The sequence below is a fragment of the Panthera leo genome, chromosome B1 (assembly GCF_018350215.1).
Source record: "Panthera leo isolate Ple1 chromosome B1, P.leo_Ple1_pat1.1, whole genome shotgun sequence".
NCBI classification, from domain to species: domain Eukaryota; kingdom Metazoa; phylum Chordata; class Mammalia; order Carnivora; family Felidae; genus Panthera; species Panthera leo.
Window position 1 is genome coordinate 114,545,348 of NC_056682.1, and position 20,008 is coordinate 114,565,355.

Sequence of the window (20,008 nt, forward strand, 5' to 3'; positions counted from 1 at the left end):
CTTGCTTCAGAGTCTGCAAGGGGTGCACCCTTAAGCTCCCACAGCACATGCCCATCTGTCCACCTGGCAGCCGAGAGCAAGCTGACAGACAGTGCCGCTTCCCAGAAGGATTGTACGCACCCTAATCCTTCTCCAGCATGTTGGGGAATACCTGAAAAGGCCACCTCCAGTTCCCAACTGTCAGTTCACTGGCGGTGTGCACCAAGAGTTAGACTGATGCTGTTTATGGAATCACTCCAGAGAGCATTCCTGTAAGGGGAGGGGCAGAAAAGGGCTAATAACAGCCTTAGTGCCATCACTGTGAGATAGGCTCCGGAAGTGTGTCTGTGGGAAGGTGGGAGGCTAGCTGCTAGTTAGGTCTTAGTACGATAATGTGGGTATTTTCCGTGTCCCTAAACACACACAGTATGTCATGCTTTTGCTGCGGGCTGTGCTTTGGTTATATATAATCCAAAGTTTGGCCTTCTCAGATTCCCCTGCCATCAGTGCATGGGAAATTACTAGGTTCAGAGATACAAAAGCCATAAACAGTGGGATTTCACTTCAATTTGCCTTACATATAAAGTAAAGCTAGCCTCCATTCAGTCCAAATCAGTTTTTGTGACTTCAGTTTGTTTTTAAAAATGGAGATGTATGGGGCACCTGAGTGGCTCAGTCAGCTAAGCGTCCGACTTCAGCTCAGGTCATGATCTCGCGGTCTGTGAGCTCAAGCCCCACATTGGGCTCTGAACTGTCAGCTCAGAGCCTGAAGCCTGCTTTGGATTCTGTGTGTGTGTGTGTCTCTCTCTCTGCCCCTCCCCTGCTCTCAAAAATAAACATAAAAAAAATGTTTAAAAAAATTGAGGTGTAATTCACTAACATAAAATTCAACATTTAAATTGTACAATTTAATGGTTTTTTTTTTAATTTTTTTTTTTAACGTTTATTTTATTTTTGAGACAGAGGGAGATAGAGCATGAACGGGGGAGGGGCAGAGAGAGAGGGAGACACAGAATCGGAAGCAGGCCTCAGGCTCTGAGCCATCAGCCCAGAGCCCGACGCGGGGCTCGAACTCACGGACCGTGAGATCGTGACCTGAGCTGAAGTCGGACGCTTAACCGACTGAGCCACCCAGGCACCCCAATGGTTTTTAGCATTATTCACTAAGTTGTGGACTATCACCACTGATTCCAGAACATTTCCATCACTTCCAAAAGAAACCCTTTACCTATTAGTAGTTAGTCCCAATTTCCCTCTTCCATCAGGTTCTTAGAGCCACTCATCTACTTTCTGTCTTTATGGATTTGCCTATTCTGGACATTTCATATAAATGGAATCACATGACCTTTTTTGTCTGGTTTATTTCACTTAGCATGGTTTTTAAGGTTCATCCATATTGTAGCATGTATCAGAAATTCATTCCTTTTTATGGTGAATGCTGTTCCATTGTAGGGATATATCACAGTTTATCCATTCATCAGTTGATAGGCATTTGGGTTGTTTTCAATTTTCAGCTATTAGGAATAGTGCTGCTATGAACATTTGTATAAGAGTATTTATGCAAACACATGTTTTCAGTTCTCTTGGGCGCAATACCTAGGAGAGGAATTCCTAGGCCATATTCTGTTGACTTTTTGAGGAACTGAAAAGCAATTTTCCTATTTCTTTTAACTATTTTTAACGCCCTAAGTATCACCTAGTTAAAAATTTTAAAGAGCAGTAACAGTTAAACAAAACGTATCTAGTTAGAGAAAACACAACTGAATTAGTCATAAGCTGAGAGAGAAAATTCCAGGTTTTGTTAAACAAAAGAAAATGTGTTACTTACAGTAGTTTTGTTATCTGCACATTTATCCATTAAAACTGGCTTAAATAGGGTTGGAGAAAGTGAAAATGACCATTATTAACATAAACTGGCAACTTAAAGGGAAAGTAAAAAATAGCACATAGATTTCTCAACATGATGATTCTTTTTTCTACGGACAGGATTTCTCTGAATAGAGTGATAGCTTTACATTCTTTCTTGACATTCCACTCATCAGCTTTGCTTGGGAATTATGAGGCTCGTGAATAATTTATTGATTGTACTATTCATTAGCATGATAAGTTGATACTGCATAACAATTTCAAAAACATGAACACAGATGATGATAGCAATGATAGCATTTTAAGAGGAAGGGAATGCTCTGCAGTGGTTTCTTGTTGTCCTGTGCATTTCTAGTATGACATTTCTCAGACCTGCCTCTGAGGTCCTGTTGGCTGCTGCAGGTCACCTTCTCAGACCAACCTAAGAGGGGGCATTGGCCACTGGATAATAAGAAAGGGGATCGCATCAAGTTTGGTGAAAGGAAACAGGATTGAGTCCAGCCTTTTCTACTTATTGTGTGAAGTTGGTTGGACTTTCTGGAGTTTTTGTGTCCTTACTAAAAATTTGGGGATGTTGACAATACTTTTCTTACAGGGGGTGGTGGGATCAAAATGAAATAAGGAACATGAAAACACTTTGTAAACTAACGTAAATTTGGTTGTTTTGTTATAGTTCAATTCTGGCTCTCCCCCCCCCCCCCCCCACCACCCCAAGACCTCAGCCTTTCCTTGGAGTGGCTTCTTCATAGCTGGACCCAACTGCCAAAGCTGCAGCCTCTTTGCAATAATGTACTCAGAGGAGACCTGAAAGTGAGACTCCTGAAATAAAGCCAAATCTTCTTCCATATTTGCTGTTAACGTAGGACCATAGCTCTTCAATCATGCGATTCGTAGAGCCTCCAACTACTGAGGGGCAGCTCACTTTGTCGGTGGAGATGTTGGGCAGGCCTTTTTGTGCATGTGCAATGAACTGTATAGGTGGCTGCTATCTTTCTGCCCCTCTGATGGGGGGAATGCCACTTTCCTTGTCACAGACTTTGTCCAACTGGGCTTGTCTCTGAAGGTTGATTTTTTTTTTTTTTAAGTTTATTTATTTTGAGAGACAGTGTGAGAGGGAAGAGCATAGAGAAGAAGAGAGAGAATCCCAAGCAGGCTCTGCACTGTCAGCATGGAGCCCAACACGGGCCTGGTTCCCACAAACCGTGAGATCACGACCTGAGCAGCAGAAGCCAAGAGCCAAAGCCTAACCAACTGAGCCACCCAGGTGCCCCTGTCTCTGAAGGTTAATTTAATGTTGGAGATTCAAGGTAGATTTGGGTGCAGCAATACCCAGTGGGTTCAGGTTTTGCTGCTGGAAGGGAGAAGCCTTTAATGGAGTTTTGGCAGTATGACCCCATTTCATCTGGAGGTCCTGTCCTGAGATCATGATGAGCATAACCTTACAAGTCTTCACGCTGGGAACAAGGTTTAAAGACAATTAAAATGCTCCTGTTTTCTGTCTTAACATCTGTTCTGTGAGCTTTATTGGTGTTCCTTCACGTTACCAGTACATGCTGCCATTGAACCTGTGCCCCATCAGCAGTGTGACATTCATCTATCTTCAACTGATTTTTAAAATGTTGAGGTAAATAAGTCATCTCTAATTGTACATGGTTCTTTTTTGTTTTGCTTTGTTTTTTGCCTTCCTAACTTTCTTCTTCTGTAGCTGCTACTAGAAAAATCCAAAGTACAGGATATTAGACTATTGTAATTCAAAGCTTTAGAACCCTTGGGATCACAGGGTCATCAGTGCTGGAAAGGGCATTGAATATATTCAGGCCCACATTTATTGATGGCAGCAATCCAACCCTTAAGGTGCCATTCAAGTTGTTACAGCTGAGGTTCTTGTCTACCCCCTCCTCGCCCCTGCATTTGCCTTTCTTGCTTCTTCTTGTGTTTGTGGATCATCTGTGGTGTTTCTTGGCTCCCCAGTGTATATCTTTCCATCTTCTGTATTATCCTCCCCAGCCAGTCATCCTTTCATCTCCTTTCACTCAGACATCTTTAAAATATTGGTGTTCAGGAGCACCCGTGTGGCTCAATTGGTTAAGCATCTGACTCTTGATTTTGACTCAGGTCATGATCCCAGGGTCATGGGATTGAGCCCTGCATTGGGCTCCACGCTGAGCATGGAGCCTGCTTGGGATTCTGTCTCTCCCTCTGCCCCTTCCCTGTGCTTGCATGCATGTGCACGTGTGCTCTCTCCCTTAAAAAAAAAAAAAAATACATATATATATATATATTATATATATTATATATGTATAATATATATATAATATATATATATGTATGTATGTATTCAGATGGAGCAGACAACACAGGTTAAAGAAGTGAATTAAAATGCCTTCATGCATCTCAGTGGACCATATTGTAACATATTTGCATCACAGAAAAAATGTTCTTATACGAAGAAGTTATCTTAGGGAAGTAGAGGCTGCAAATCAGTAGTGAAACAATGATTGAGAGGATGCTTTGAGGCCATTACTGTTACAGTAAATTTCAAAGTTACCTTTATTTGGTTTTCACCGAACTCATACACGTTGATTCAGGTAATATTTTCTCAGTTTAGGAAATGAGCCTAATGACTTCCTTTTTCCAAAGTGGAATTAATATGGTGTTTACATGGTGTTTTACCATTTGCAAAATGTTTTTCTATGCATGATCCCATCTGATCCTTACACAAACGTAGCCAGGGAAAATATCGGCCTCATTTAATGGGAAATCTGAAACACAGAAGGGGTGAGTCATTTGCCTAAGTTCACACAGCAAATAGCAGGTAGGACGAGGAATAGTAAGTATCCAGGTCTTTTGACTTCAACTTCACTATGCTATTATTCTTGCCCAAGAACCAGCCCCTACTTCCAATCATGGATGGTATCACAACCTGGGCAAAAGCATTATTAAAGAGTTGAGTGTCTTAAAGGACATTGTTTAATCAGCCCTTACATTATTTTTGCCTCTTTGTAACTCTCCCTAAAATTCATAATTATTTTCAGATATCCCTATAAGAATTGATGTTACATTGCCTGAATGAATGTGCTGCAAAGACAACAAATAGCCTCTCATCTGCCTCTGTTTTAATATTGAGTCCCATGCCAGATTCTGTGCAGGTGGCCTGAATAATTGCAGTCTGACATACTGCCCTCATGTTGAAAGCTGCATTCTTTAATGCATACATGACATGGTCTTGATTATTTCCTTTTCTGTGTAAGATACGTTTGTCATAGATAACTTTAAAAATAATTATAGTAGGCATTTTTACACTTTTTTTACTACATTAATTATTTCCTTGAAAAGAGGGAGGAAAATACCCATGAATCTTCTGCATGTCTCTTCTCATTTCTGTGCAGTGGAACTCCTTCTCTATCTGGTGACTCAGACCGTGTGCTGTTGAGGCCCAGAGGCGAGAAACCAGGGAGAGGAATTAATGACCAATGGCCACACATTCCTGAAGTGTTGGCAGGACCTGGGAGCATGGAGCAGGTCATCCTAGATCATGTCAAGTGATGATCTTTTGAAATTTCTTGTCCCGGAATGGTTTCAGACAAAGATCAAAATTATGTTCCTGTTGCTTGTCAAAGAGAAATAAAGAAAGAAAACTTTGTTTCACCTCATAATTTAGGAAGGGTTTCAGTGGTCCCCAGTAGTGTGCTGTTACGTGTTCAACAACCAGCTTCAGGGGAAGTGGCACTGACTTTTCACATTTGCCAGTTTCCCTGGTGTAAATAATCCCACCATGAACAATTTCTAGCTATCAACATAATATTAACAGACTCTCAAAATTTATGAAAGTTTAGGAATTTTCTCTTTAAAGCTAGTACAAGCCAGCTCCAACACGCTACCATAAATTAAAGGCAACCTAGGTCACTCTTGGGAAAGATTTCTAGATGGGGCATTCAGTGTCTGCCTTGAGTTCATCAGCACGTTCCCCCCAGAAAAGATGCAAAATAAAATTGAGAGAGGAAATTTTCTATTTACAATAAATGGTACAAAGTAGAATTTATCTTTGCTTTTGTATTTGCAGAAGTATCGTTTTTCACCAGCAGAGAATAGCTATTTTCATCTTTGCTGTTGTAATTTTCCACTAGCTGTAGAATGTTTCTCTTTTATAAGATATAAGTAAAGTTAATGTTTTGGGGGCACCTGGGTGGCTCAGTCAGTTAAGCTTCCAACTTCGGCTCAGGTCATGATCTCGCGGTTTGTGAGTTTGAGCCCCACGTCGGGCTCTGTGCTAACAGCTCAGAGCCTGGAGCCTGCTTCGGATTCTGTCTTTCCCTCTCTCCTTGCCCCTCCCCCGCTTGTTTTCTCTCTCTCTCTCTCTCTCTCTCTCTCTCTCTCTCTCTCTCTCTCTCTCAAAAATAAACATTAACAAATTTTTAAAAAGAATCTTTTAGGGGTAGTAGCTCAGTTGGTTAAGCATCCACTCTTGATTTTGGCTCAGGTGACGATCGAGGTTCGTGAGATCTAGCCCCATTGGGCTCTGCACTGACAGCACAAATCCTGCTTGGATTCTCTCTCTCTCCCTCTCTCTCTGCCCCTCCCCTGCTTGTGCTCTCTCTCTCTCTCAAAATAAATAAATAAACTTTAAAAAAAAGAATCTTTTAAAAGCTCTTTACATTTTGCTTCCTCTTTTTACCTCTGAAGCAAACGTTTTCAGGGAGAGTTTTTTGCTCTAGTTTGACTTACTTGGGGGCTTTAAGATGAATCAGAACGTACAAAATTACATAAAACCTAATTTGTATAATCTACTGTATTTGTCATTTAAGTTTTCTGCCTCAACTCATTTCAGGATTTTGTTTTTAAATCCAAAACAAAAGGTTCTTTTTTCTTGACTCATAAAGTATATCCTATGAAGAATGATGTCTGCAGCATCACTTTAACTCAAGATAAGCTGTGGGGTTTTTTTTTCAGGCAGTATACTCTGATATGAGATGGAAAAGATGGTTACACATCAAGGAATGAGTTAATCATTAATTTGTAATGAATCTGAAAATGTGTATTAGGTGTTTTCAAAATGATCCGAGCTGACAAGTTGAAGAAGTTACATATAACTGCAATGCAATAAAATCATTTATTCAGAAGGCTCACTCTAACCTGTAAAAGATACATATCATTTAGTAATTTTTTTCATACATAATATGAAATGTTAGAGTTTAATACTATACTTCTGTAAATACTTGGTTTTAAATTTCTTGACTTGGCCCTGAATATGGGGTATTGAAATCTAATGTTTGTTAGCTTCTCCACTAAACTTTTCTGATTTTCAGTTTCCTTATCTGTAAGTTTCCTTTTCCAAAAGGAACTTTTGTCAGTAAATATGCCTACTTTTTTGTTGTTGTTTAAGTCTGTTGGAGTAGAGTAGGCAAAAGGGCAATCTTACCTACAGGTTTTCGAACTATAAAGCAGACCTGCCTGTTAGAAATACTATATAAGTGGGGTGCCTGAGTGGCTCAGTTGGTTAGGCATCTGACTTTGGCTCAAGTCATGATCTCATGGTTCATGAGTCCGAGCCCTGCATCAGGCTCTCTGTGCCGACAGCTCAGACCCTGGAGCCTGCTTCGGATTCTGTCTGTCTGTCTGTCTGTCTGTCTGTCTCTGCCCGTCTCTGCCCCTCCCCTGTTCGTTCTCTCTCTCTCTCTCTCTCTCTCTCTTAAAAAGTAAGTAAACATTAAACATTTTTTTTCTTAAAAAGAAGTACAATGTGAGTCACAAATGCAACTCATATATATTATTTTAAATTTTCTAGTAGCCATGTCATGGGTACCTGGGTGGCTCAGTCAGTTGACCATCTGACTTCAGCTTAGGTCATGATCTCATAGCTGGTGAGTTCGAGTCCCATGTCAGGCTCTGTGCTGACAGCTTGGAGCCTGGAGCCTGCTTCAGATTCTGTGTCTCCCTCTCTCTCTCTCTCTCTTAAAAATAAATAAAAACATGTTTTAAAAAATCTAGCAGCCACATCAGAAAAATAAAGAGACAGAGGTAAAATTAATTTTAGTAGTAGCTTGATTTAATGCAGTGTAGCCAAAATGTTACTTCAATGTGTAATCAGTATTAAAAAAGGGATACTAAGATTTTTCCCATTCTTTCTTTCACATTGTTTGAAATTCAGTATGTATTTCACACTTACAACTGTTTTTACAGACTCATTTAAGGGCTCAAAATCCAGTGACTAATGGCTACCACTTTGGGCAGTGCAGCTCTATAGATTAGCTTTAGTGCTTATATTACAGTGTAAATACCACATTTATATACTCATGGAAAATGACTTGAATTTCCTAATAAACTTTAGCTCAATTAGAATTTTTGTGTTAGTAGCGGAACACAAAATAATATATTTGTTGTATTCTTTTTCTTTTGATTTCTGAAAAACTCTAAAGCAAATTTTGTAGAAAAATGAGGATCCCACAGACTTAAATGTTAGTCCTTTCACCTTTTAAAACACCCAGTTTTAAGCAGAGACTATTTTTACACTTATGACACTTAACTAAAATCAGAGATGGCTTGGTGGGACAAAATTTGCACAGAAACTTTCTTATTGTTTTGTAAATGATTCACACCTGATCTTAAAACAAAAATCAGTTTATTTAAACTAAAATAAGGCACATTATTTTCATAGTTACTTAAGTGTGAAAGGTGCCTTTGCAGTATGGAATTATTAGGTTTAGGGCTGTTGCCTTTGTCCCTGTAGAATTGTGCACCATGCCTTTGTAGTGTGACCATGTAAACAGCTCATACATACTACCCTTCTGGGTAGCTGTTGGACTTTCCTGACCATGACCCTGTGCAGGCTCCAGCCACCTCCTACCCTAAGAAGAGAGCTGTGGTCATCCAGTTTGTTGGGCCCCAGACGTTCTTCCTGTCCCATTGGACATTCTGAGTGCCACGAAGAGATCTTCTGGCCCTCTGAAACTGGGTGATAGATTCTGCCGTGGTGGCCACGTGAAGACTTCCCTTCCTTTTGGGTCTGCCATCCCTGGGCAGAGCCTTTTTAATCAGCATGTCCCCAGACCAGCACCAAAAGGCCTGATAGAATCTGTTTAGGAATAATGGTTGATGAGGTTCAGAGGAGAATTTCTGGGAATTCACTCACCCCAAAGCAGTGCACTCTGTCTTGTTCTGGAGCTCCTGGAGTTGCCTTATTCTGTCCTTTGCTATCGCCCATTGTCATCACTCAGCCTTGTCACTGGCTTACAGAGGGAAGCGTCGCCTGCTGCCCCTGCTCCAAGCTCTCTGTGACTATCCAAAGAAGGCTCTTGCTCTGACTTCTTGCCCAGCCACACTGACTTGTTTACTTCCGTTATTTCCCAGTGAGCTACACAAATACTACTTTTGACAAGCTGATTAATTTCCAGCTTATTAATAATATTATTATGCAGTGATTGTTAAAGCTCTTCTGTCTTTGAAAAGGGCAGTGTTTTTTGGTTTTTTTTTTAAGTTTTATTTATTTAAGTAACCTCTACACCCAGTATGGAGCTCAAACTCCTGACCCTGAGATCAAGAGTCACATGCTCTTCCTACTGAGCACTCCGTGTACCCTAGGGCAGTAGTTTTTAATCTGTAGTCTTTGTCCTCCCCTATGCATACAGTGCAACCTCCTGCCACAATCCGGTGATGGGTGATTGTGTCTGTGTATAAAAACACTTATACACAGCTTTCTTCACATCTGTGTCTGTGATCCAGAAAATGTTTACGAACCATTGGAATCTTTCTCTACCCCATGTCCTTCCACTGTAAAATTTTATATACGTGTACGCACTCCATAGAACCTGCAGTCATAGAGCTAGTGGTCTGGGCAGGCTCATCTTGTCTCTCCTGTCTCCTTAGAATTCAGTGATCCTTTCTTTCATTAAGGCCTTTTACTTCTGAATTAGCCTAGACACTCTCTGGCCTTACTTGTAATATTTCACCACTAGCACAGTAAATCTCAAACCTGTTTGTTTTGTTCTTTGGTTTGTTTGCTAATCTTGAATAACTGTAGTTGTTTCTCACTATTTTCAAAGGACAATCTTAACATGGACAAAGGGCAATCTTTAACACAAATATTAAAGGCAGGCACTCAGGATTAGGGATGTAGTGGAGGAGGTATGAAATCAGTCAAATAGTAGGATGTTGCAACTTCACATAATTAGAAGTCATTTTCTCTTTTACTCTGATCTTCTCTCAGCTTCCAGCCTCAACCCTAGTCCCTCTATCTAGAGCCTCCAGTGTGGGTCCCCTTTTGGCTCCGAGAATGAATTATTCTTTTTTGTTGCCATTCTTTTTAGCTGTTCACAGTGAAAAGGTCAGCTCTTTGGGATAAGACAACTCAGTATTTGATCCACGTTCAACCATTCACAGGCTAGCCTGTGTGACCTGGGGCAAAACTTAAGTCTTTCTGAGCCTTGGGTTTGTGTCCTCATTTGAAAATGGGGAAATAAACTTGAGCACAGGTATAAAAGCATAGCTCATAGTTCCTAGAATATAGTAAATACTCAGTGAATGTCTCTTCCTTCGTCTTTCTCACTCATGCATCCGGGTTTTAGCTGTTGCAACCTGTACTTTCTCTCTTTTTAATGATCTTTCTTTGATTCATTTCATTTCTACCATGTTTATTTCATACAGCATTCAGTGCATTATTAGTGACTAATAAATGGTAAGACAATTATGACTCGCTAGTCACCCTATAGGGTCAGATTATTAAAGTAAAATAAAGCTTAAGGTTGGACATAACCTTGTAATAGAAGAGTTGCACTTAAATATAAGATGATAGGCCAAAATCGGACATGTTGATGTTGGAGAGAAAAACCAAATATTTTTTAAAATTTCTTCAAAATAAATGTATTTGGACCCTCAACTCTGTTTAGTGATTGTCCTTCTCCATTCCTAAAGCCAAGACCCTGTAGTTAATGTAGGCCTTTCCTTGCATGTAGTTCTCCCCAATTTCCCTGATATTAGGAAGAGGGAAGGGGAAGATGTGCTAATCCTAACCCTTGTCCCTTCCCTGCTGAACTGCAACACCTGTCAATTCTGATACGTGTGAGTAACATACTCTTGACATTGGCCCCTGGATAAAAAAAGAAAAGAGGAGAAAAACACAAAACTTAACTGAACCTCGGAACATTATTGTGTAATCAGAATAACTAAAACACCAAATAATGTTTGTGAAGACACTTCATTTTTATCTGCTAAAGATTAAATTGGTAATAATGTTTTGTAAACAAGAGAAACAATGAGGTTACATGGGTTATCTTTGTCTTAACGGATGATATAGGTCTGGCAGGACCCTGAGCTTATCATAGTTGTCTCTCCCCTCTCCTTCTCTCCCACTGTCCCTGTTGACTTGAGGGAAAAGAGATTAGGAGGTAAGCTTGAAGCAATCACATGAGCCCTTAAAAAGCCAAAAGGTTTCTCCACTGCATAGAAGAGGAAGTCAGAGATTCAAAACAAGAAACATTTGATGCACCATTGCTGGCTTTAAAATGGAGGGCATACATTGTTAGGGAATGTGAGTGGTCCCCACCTGACAGCTAGCAAGGGAATGGGGACAGCCACAAGGAACTGAAGTCTATTGAACACGGAAATGATCTTGCAGAACCTCCAGACAGGAATTCAGCCCAGCCAATACCCTGTGATTCCCTGAGCAGAGAACCTAGTCATACCATGCTGGAATTCTTCCCCATGGAAACCATGAGATAATGAATCATTATATATCATCAAGCTACTAATAAATTTGTGGTAATTTTTTATGTGGCAGTAGAACATGCAAGGATTAATCCCTGTTTGAAATGTGGAGGTGCAAATTCTTTCTTGAAAGGGGTTGACTTCTTAGTGTTGAAATGCCTCATTCAGACAATTAGAAGTATAAGAAATAGGTATTGACTGGCTGAGCTTTGCCAGGACTTGCACTAGATGCTGGGGATAAGTCACCACGGTATGACCTCTAGTGAGAAAAAACAGATACACAAATAGTAACAGTACAGTATAATAAATACATGAAGAGTCCGGTCCAAGGGGCTGGAAGTGCAGTGCAGATGATGAGTGTGACTGAGGGAGTTGAAGAAGGCTTCTTAGCATCAAAGGGTACAAATCTGTATTCCCAGCTACTGTAAATCAACAATCCCTTTGACGAAAATAATTCAAAATTGATGAAAGAGCACAAGTCTGGCGTTCTGTACTGACTTGAATTAAAGGAGTCAAAGGAATTTAAAAATTTTTAAACATCATTTAAAAGGATATGGCATATATTATTTTTGTTTGTTTGCCTTCCACATTTCTCTTGATTCGGTACATTCAGAATCCTAGCAAACAAGAGGGGTGAAAAAACGAGAGCTTAGTATATCATGGAAACATTCCCTATTATAATCCATGAGTCATTTTCTCTCTGAATTCAACTTAACTGACATAATACTCTTCACTTTATTACCATTGATCATCGACAATCCACTCTTTCTGTAGTACAAGTCCGAGTGCTGTAGGCAGTATTCTCAAAGTGTAGTCTGCGGAGCCTTGGGGCTCCCTGAGATAGTGGGTCCATAAAGTCATTATCCTCATGATAGCACTAGCACATTATTTGTCTTTTCCATCGTGTTGACGTGTTGACGTTTGCACTGATGGTGCAGGAGCAGTGGTGGGTGTTAGCTCCAAATAGTACCAGTAATAGCACAAGTAATTCAAATTATTGAATTCTGTACCACAGCACTCTCCCAAGAAAAAAATTGCCACTGTCACCTAGGATGAAGCAGCAAAAATTAACTAATTTTACTAAATCTTGACCCTCGAATGCATACCTGACAAACTATGGTTCTTCCAGCTTTGGTAGTCGGCAGATATTTTCTCACAAATGAGCAAAGTGGGTCTCTCTCTAGTGAAAACAATCGACAGCATTTGTTGCCAGTGGTAAAAATGTGAGCTTTCAAGCAAAAGTTAGAATTTTAGAAAATTTGTATCCATTACTGTGGGCCACATAGCTTCCCAAACCCTTAAAGGTTTCTGATGAGAGCAGTGGTGATATTAATGCGATTTTTATATTGTGTAATGAAATGTTTCAACTCAGTCAACCCGTATTTGCCAAATGACCAATGGGTAATGTTACAAAATCATGCAGGGTTAAATGTAAATAAAATGCAAGATAGATCAGTGGATTTTAATGTAAGGTAGGAAAAGTATCTAGGTATGGTTTTTGATTCTACATTGCAGATGGCCTTTCAGAAACTACCACTTGTCAAGTTTTAGTATAGTATCAAAGAAGTTCCAGAATAATCTCAAAAACTACGAAAATAATACCGCTCTTTCAACAACACATCTGTGCGAGGTCGGGTTTTCTTCATACGCTTCAACCAAAATAACATATCAAGATGGAAATTTGAGTGCAAAAGCAGTTAAGAGAATCCAGTTGTCATCAATAAACCAGATGTTAAAGAGATTTGCAAAAAAATGTAAAACAATGCCACCCGTGTATTTTTGTTTATAAAACAGTCACTTTTCAGAAGAATACTTTTTGTTAACATGCAACAAACATAAGTTTGTCGTTTTAAAATGAATTAATATTTAAAAATTTTTCATTTTAATTTCTAATGTGGTAAGTGTTTGTAGATAAACCCACACAAACAAAAGCTCAACAGGATCCTCAGTGAATTTTAAGAGTGTTAAGTGCCCTGAGAGAAAAAAGGTTTGAGAACTACTGTAAGAGATTTTTCATTTATTTTATTTTATTTTTTATTTATTATTATTTTTTTCTTATTAAAGATAATTTATTGTTGAATTAGTTTCCATACAACACTCAGTGCTCATCCCAACAGGTGCCCTCCTCAATGCCCATCACCCATGTAAGAGATTTTTCAAATGAATGGGCTAAAATTGTATTATCTATTAAATTACAGTCTAAAAAGGGAAACAAAGCAAGCACATAGCAAACTTATGTGTACATGAATGCTACAGCAGATCTAAGCCAGTCTAAATTCTAAAATATACCATGTCTTAGCGATGAGCAATTTAAACATTTGGGAGTCGGAGTAATTCATTTAATCGGCCTCTTTTTCCTTTCTTCTTTCCTTTATCCATTCCATAAATATTTATTGAGCATATATTATGTGAATTATTCATTAATCCATGCCTTAATTCTATGAGGTATCATTCGACCCACTTTGTATATGAGGAAACAGATTCTGAACAATTAAGTGAATTACCTAAGTGTAGTGCCCAAGTGAATATGAATGTTTGGGATGTGAATTCTCTGCCTCCACTGCCCATGTACTTGAATATTAAACTATATTATTGCTCATCTCTTCCACTTGGAAGCCAGAGAATGCTAGGACTGTCCGCTTTTGGTTCCCTGGGATACAAGCTGCGGACTTCAGAGTCACCAACCGGGGTTCCAGTCCTGAGGTTAACATCCTGTGTGATCTTGTACAAGTTCCTTACCCTCACAGAACCTTGGTTTTCTTCCCGGTAAAACAAAAATCATAACACTTAACTTAGGGGTGATTCCAAGACGAAATGATATAATATATAGAAATCACCACTATCTGGAGAACTAGGAAAATAGTAGCTGCAGACCTGCTGGTGACACCATTATTCTCCACGTGGGTGGTTGTTACCTGTCCAGATGCTTCGTTGCAGGCCACACTCATCTGGCAGGGTAGTTGGCAACCGAGATGGAGAGAGAAGCCGAGGAGCAAGGCGTGTGGAACAAGAAGAGCAGGGACTTGGGTGTCAAACTAATGCCAGCACAAGTCCTTTCTCAGCTAATTATTGCTTAACTCTGTGTCTGAAAGAACTCTGCCTTCCCCTCTATAAACATAGAGATGAAACTGCCCACTTATGTGGATGAGTGCCAGAGAATATACAGACATGGCCGTAATGACTAGCACTTAACTGGGTGTCTAATCCGTATTAATTCCTTCCCCTACGACACGTTCCTTCCGCTCTTTGGAAAACATTCTGGGTGTCCAATAGAGAGACCGTCCCTTTGCCACCAGACTCGGGCTCAAGAATATTTGTCCTGCGAACCTTAGAACTTACCAGTTCCTGCTCAGGAAGTCTTCAGAGCCCAGGCCCTAACTGTTACCTTAAAAAGCTGCTGCATCACAGCCAGCAGTGGTCTTAGATTTGAAAGCCACATCAGACAGAAATCAGGTGTTTAGCTTTGGTGGAGCTTAGGAGATTTCCAGTGCAAAAAGTGTTACTTTTGAGGTCTAGTCGATGCAAGAAAACCATTGTATCCTTCCTTTTGGAGTAAATTAAATCTGCTCCTCTGTGGGAAAGCTTGAGAAGCTCAGCTTCTCAGAAGAGGAGGGGAAGACACAATATAAAATTACATGGCTTCTGTTCCACGAGGACCAGATTTCTTGAGTTTAATAAAAAGTAAAATCGCACCATAAAAATTGAGGCCAGATGAAATGCCTCATCTTAGTAAGTTGGTGGAATGTTAATATTCTCTGGATTTGGTTATTACCAGCAGGATCGTTGATAAAATGCACAGCCAATTGAAATGGAACTCAAGGCCTTTATGCACAGCCAGGTCTTGCCCTGTGGGTTTAGTTGAAATCTGGGGATGTGCAGAATGGGGACAAGCTACTAGACCAGCAGGTTTCTCCCCCAATTCCTGCTCTTAACAGCAGGCCCACGGCTTTAGCCAGGAGGGCGCTGAACCACTTTTTAGTCCTTCCCAGAACCACATCCTCGGAGGCTGACAACATTCATGGCAGCTTGAGTTACTGCCAGCGGTGAGTGGGTCATTTCTGGGAACGCTGCTTCGGGGGTGGCTCTCAGGATCCCTAAGTGGCACCCACTTCGTGTCCACAGGAGGTGTGGGTTTTATTGGCTATGATGCCAAAGAGGTCCTTACCTGCAAGGACCAGCCTGGGTGGCAGCCAAGCTAGCTTCCTTGGAATGTTTTCCAGTCCTGGAGAGAAAGGCGCCAGTTGAGTCTCTGCAGCTCTGACCACTTCTCCTGAGGTGCCTCTTTGTCTGGTGTGATTCCTGTGCCTGGGACAGAGACCACACAGTCATTTCATCTATGTCACATACTGTCAGGTATGGCCCAGATGGTCAACTCAGTGTCCAAGATTTTATGAACTTGGCTCTTCGGGGAGGCTGCATTGTGTGGTGGTAATGAACGTGGCCCCTAGAGCCAGACTTGCTGCATTTGAACCTAGCTTTGCCACTTATTAGCTCTGTCCCCTTGGGAAAGTTCCTTGACTTCACTATGCTTCAGTTTCCTCACCTGTAAAAGAAGGATAATAATAGTACCTGCTTTAAAGGTACTATAAAATGCTTAGCACACAGTAAGCACTTGTGTCAGTTGCATAATAATTATTATGCACTAGGTAGGTAGCATGGCCTGATAGTTTTCCAAGCTTGGGAAAAGACTGCAGGCTTCCTACTGATAGCCATGTGTGGGTGCGGAGTGTAGGTGAGAGAGTTGTCTTCTAGAGTCTCCCCACGCCCCTTATATTTTCTTTCCCTTTTCTGGTACCTTCTCTTAACATCTTTCTTACCTGTCTTCTGTTCACCAGCCTGAGATTAAAGAATATGTAGTTGGAAGATCAGAGTCTGTGTCCTCGGTCAGCCACTTACTGCCATGTGAGCCTAGACAAGTTTCTGAACTTCCCTGAGCAGCAGTGGAAGATTCAGGATGTCTCAAGGTCGCCAGGTTATCTCATAAAGATGGGATTAATAGTGGGTGCTGTTACCCCGGGATAATGAAACAAAGGACACACATTGAAAATACCTGGTGATTTTCCACTGGAAACTAAGACTTTACCTGTGAATGTACCTATGTACCAATGAATGTACCTGTGAATGCGCTTGACTGTACCTACGAATGAAAAAAAGAGTCAATGTGATTTTTACCCTTCATCTCTACCTTACAGGGAGATGTGTAGTGGGGAAAAGCACCAGAGTGGGAGTCGGGAGACCTGGGTTCTGTTCAGTGAGGTCCTGGGTACACAGTACCCAGTATAGAGTGGGAGCCGGGAAGATGGTGTTTCTCTACTACTTGATTCCACTGTATGTAGTGACCCAGGGGTTTCCATTCCCTTTTTATGCATTACGACCCTGTATCACTGCAGTTGTGTAGTGAGCAAGGCTATATTATAGAAGTGCTGACAGTAGTCGTGGCTTGATCATCCATTTCCTGGGGCCTCTATTTCTCAGCTTCTTGTCTTAGAAAGTACGAATCTTAAAATGAAATTTTGGTTTCTTACAGCTTTAACATGATATGAAGGCGTATAATTAGATACACACTGGCTTTCCTATCATCCAGTTCCTTTTCTTCATAGTACTTGCTGCTATCTTTTTTGTTTTGGTTTTGTTTTGTTTTTTTACGTATTTTTTCTTTGTCTCCAATACTCCCACCCCACTCCCAGGCCCCTACCTAGAAAGGAAGCTGAGTAAGAATAGGGACCTTGTCTCTTTTGACCTTCAGTGCTAGAAGAGCGCTTGGCACATTTTAGGTGTTTAACTAATATACACATATGCCCTCATATACAGGTATAACCGCGCATTATAATATAGTTACATAAAATTGTCCTTTTGACTAGCTAGTCAAATGGTTGTTCCTCCCCTATTCCCCACCACAACATACACCACACTGGTATTTGGAGATTAGAGGACTAGAATTAAGAATGGTCATATTGTCTGTCTTCAAACTTACACAGAGTACCACTGCCTGGGTTCTTGCCTTGTGTGTGCATACAGTGTCAGAGAACAAAAACTCCTATCAGAGGAAGCCCACAGTTTAGGGCTGTGGACACGTGATCAAGCTGGTGATGTCTAGCATAGGGGTTGGATCCGTTTATATACATAGTGGAGGTGGTCAGCAGGAGGCAAAATACAAACCTCAGAATTGTGCTCACACATATTATTGAGATTTCATATTGCTTTTATTATTTGGCCACAAAAATGGACATAATCCTTGTTGGCTTTAACACACCTACTAGTACTGCTTTCACTATCCATCTTGCAAAATATAAGACAAGGCCAGAGCTTAAATTAAAATCCTCAGCTTCTTATCTTCTTCCCACAGGAAAGCAAATCTGTGTTGAAAACCGTAAAATTAAGAGGAGAGCAAGGATAGCATAATTTAGCAAAAATTCATGGCACCAGATTCTGAGCTATATGACTGGAGGGATAGGTCAGACATTAAGAAGATGCTGCCTGCTAATGCAGGTTCCTTAAGGTGGTGCTCTGGAAATAAGAAAGGCATGCAAAATATATATATTTCCAGAAGATTTCTGCAATGCTTACTCTTTATAAGCACTCCAAGAAAATACCTTTGTAGATTGCTTGGCAATTATGCTTCTTATGAGACTTTTGAAATGAGACTCAAAGCAGTTTAGTGGAGTTGAAATGTATTCATTTTAGCATTTGAGTGTTGAGATTTTTGTTTCCATTTTAAAAAGGGTTTGTAATGATATCCTTCTATCCCCACCCCCACCCCACCTCCTGTAGCATTCTAAATTCCTTGTATTTAAGAAGCTCATTCTGTGTATTTGGCAAACTGCATCATTAACACTTGAAAAGCATTGAAACATTTTTTTAACCTTTCACACATTTATATGCATAGATGTCTGTGCTGAGGTATATAGAGAAAAGGCATGGGGCTTTGATAATGGTGCTCTATTTAATAAATGCCCAGGGCTATACGAGCTGTGCAAGTTCTGCCATTAGACAGGAGCTGATCATACAGGGAAAATCTAGTATGGAAATTATGTCATTGTCTAAAAAAGGGTGATTTTTCCCCCCCTTTTTTTTTAATAAGTTTTTTTGGGTGGAGGTTGTAATGATAGGGTATAGAAAATTAGTATTACTAGCTGTAAAGAGAATTAAGTGTTACTAGGATAATTGTTCCTAATTTTCCTGAGGGTAGTCCTTCCCGTTGGAGCCACATACTTTTTATATCTAATTTGTAAAACAAACAAAAACACCAAATTTAAAATTAGTGTGTATGTCAGCAAGTGTGTTATAGGGCTCTCAACCATTCAACATGGACCCACATTTTAAGCAGTTTATACTGTGCAGTTGTCAGGTAGTTCCTCAATATATGTTTTTTTAATACAGATATTTGCTTCTGGGGAAACAGATTTCACATGTATTTTAGTTTATAGCACAGTAAAAATCTCACTGATTCAAACTGGTAAAGACCTGTCTGAACTAGTTACTTAGTGAATATTCAAAATTCATTGTATTTTATTTCTCTTAAATCACAAGTTACTTATTACTGTAGTGTTTGTAAAAATTGAGATCTTCCTGGGACTGCTGTAATTAATGGATAAGTTTAAAACCAGAAACATATTTTGCATGTATATAATTGCATCGAGTTTACTTTCTTTTTTCAAGGGCAGGGGGAGGCAGTGTAGAGTTTATCAAAAACAATCTCCCTAATCAGGTTAAACTGCCTGAGTCTTATTTACATTACTTGCTTAGTAAGCACTTCCTTTGGTGGTAGGGGGATTAAACTTAAAACAAATAAAGAGATCCCAGATTTCAAATTGATACAGCCCAAAAAAATAACCTGAATCTTTAAAAATATTATTATGTAATTTTAGACTTCCAAATTCAATAATAAAATTTATTTTTAAGCTAATATAAGACATATAAAATGTTAACAATTTAAAGTGTTCTTTCAGGCCACATTTCCCGTTATGCAGTTAAACTCAAGATTAGAAATTCCCTTTTATCAGTCAAAACTTGTAGAAACTAGAGAACCTGAAGACGAACCGAGTAGTGCTAAAGCATAATGAATGGATAGTCATATTTGATTGACAAAGCTATAAGACATGAAAAAAAAATGTTGTAATGTGGTTCTGTAAGATGTACAAACTATAGACTTACAAATTATATACACTAAGGGGATATCAGTACAGAAAATTTATATTGATTGGGTTGTTTAAAAATTTGACCTTCAAATTGGTAATATTTATTTGTTTACTGAACAGTTTTTTGAGTGCCTTTTTATTGCAGACATATGTAATGAATAAAAAAGAGTTTATAAAACGTTTGTGACTTTTGCTCCAGTAACTCCGGGTTGAACAGTTGAACATAACCTGAGGAGATAATCCAGAAGGTCATAAATATGTATGCACAGAAATTTATGTAATACGAAATAATAATCAACCTAAGTCTCATAGGTGCTGATTGAATA

At 39.7% G+C, this 20,008-nt stretch overlaps 1 protein-coding gene across 9 annotated transcripts in view; it reads left to right on the plus strand.

Moving 5' to 3' along the window:
• Positions 1-20,008, plus strand: part of LEF1 (lymphoid enhancer binding factor 1) — a 126,731-nt gene that overhangs the window by 64,955 nt on the left and 41,768 nt on the right. The gene's annotated exons all lie outside the window — the stretch shown is intronic.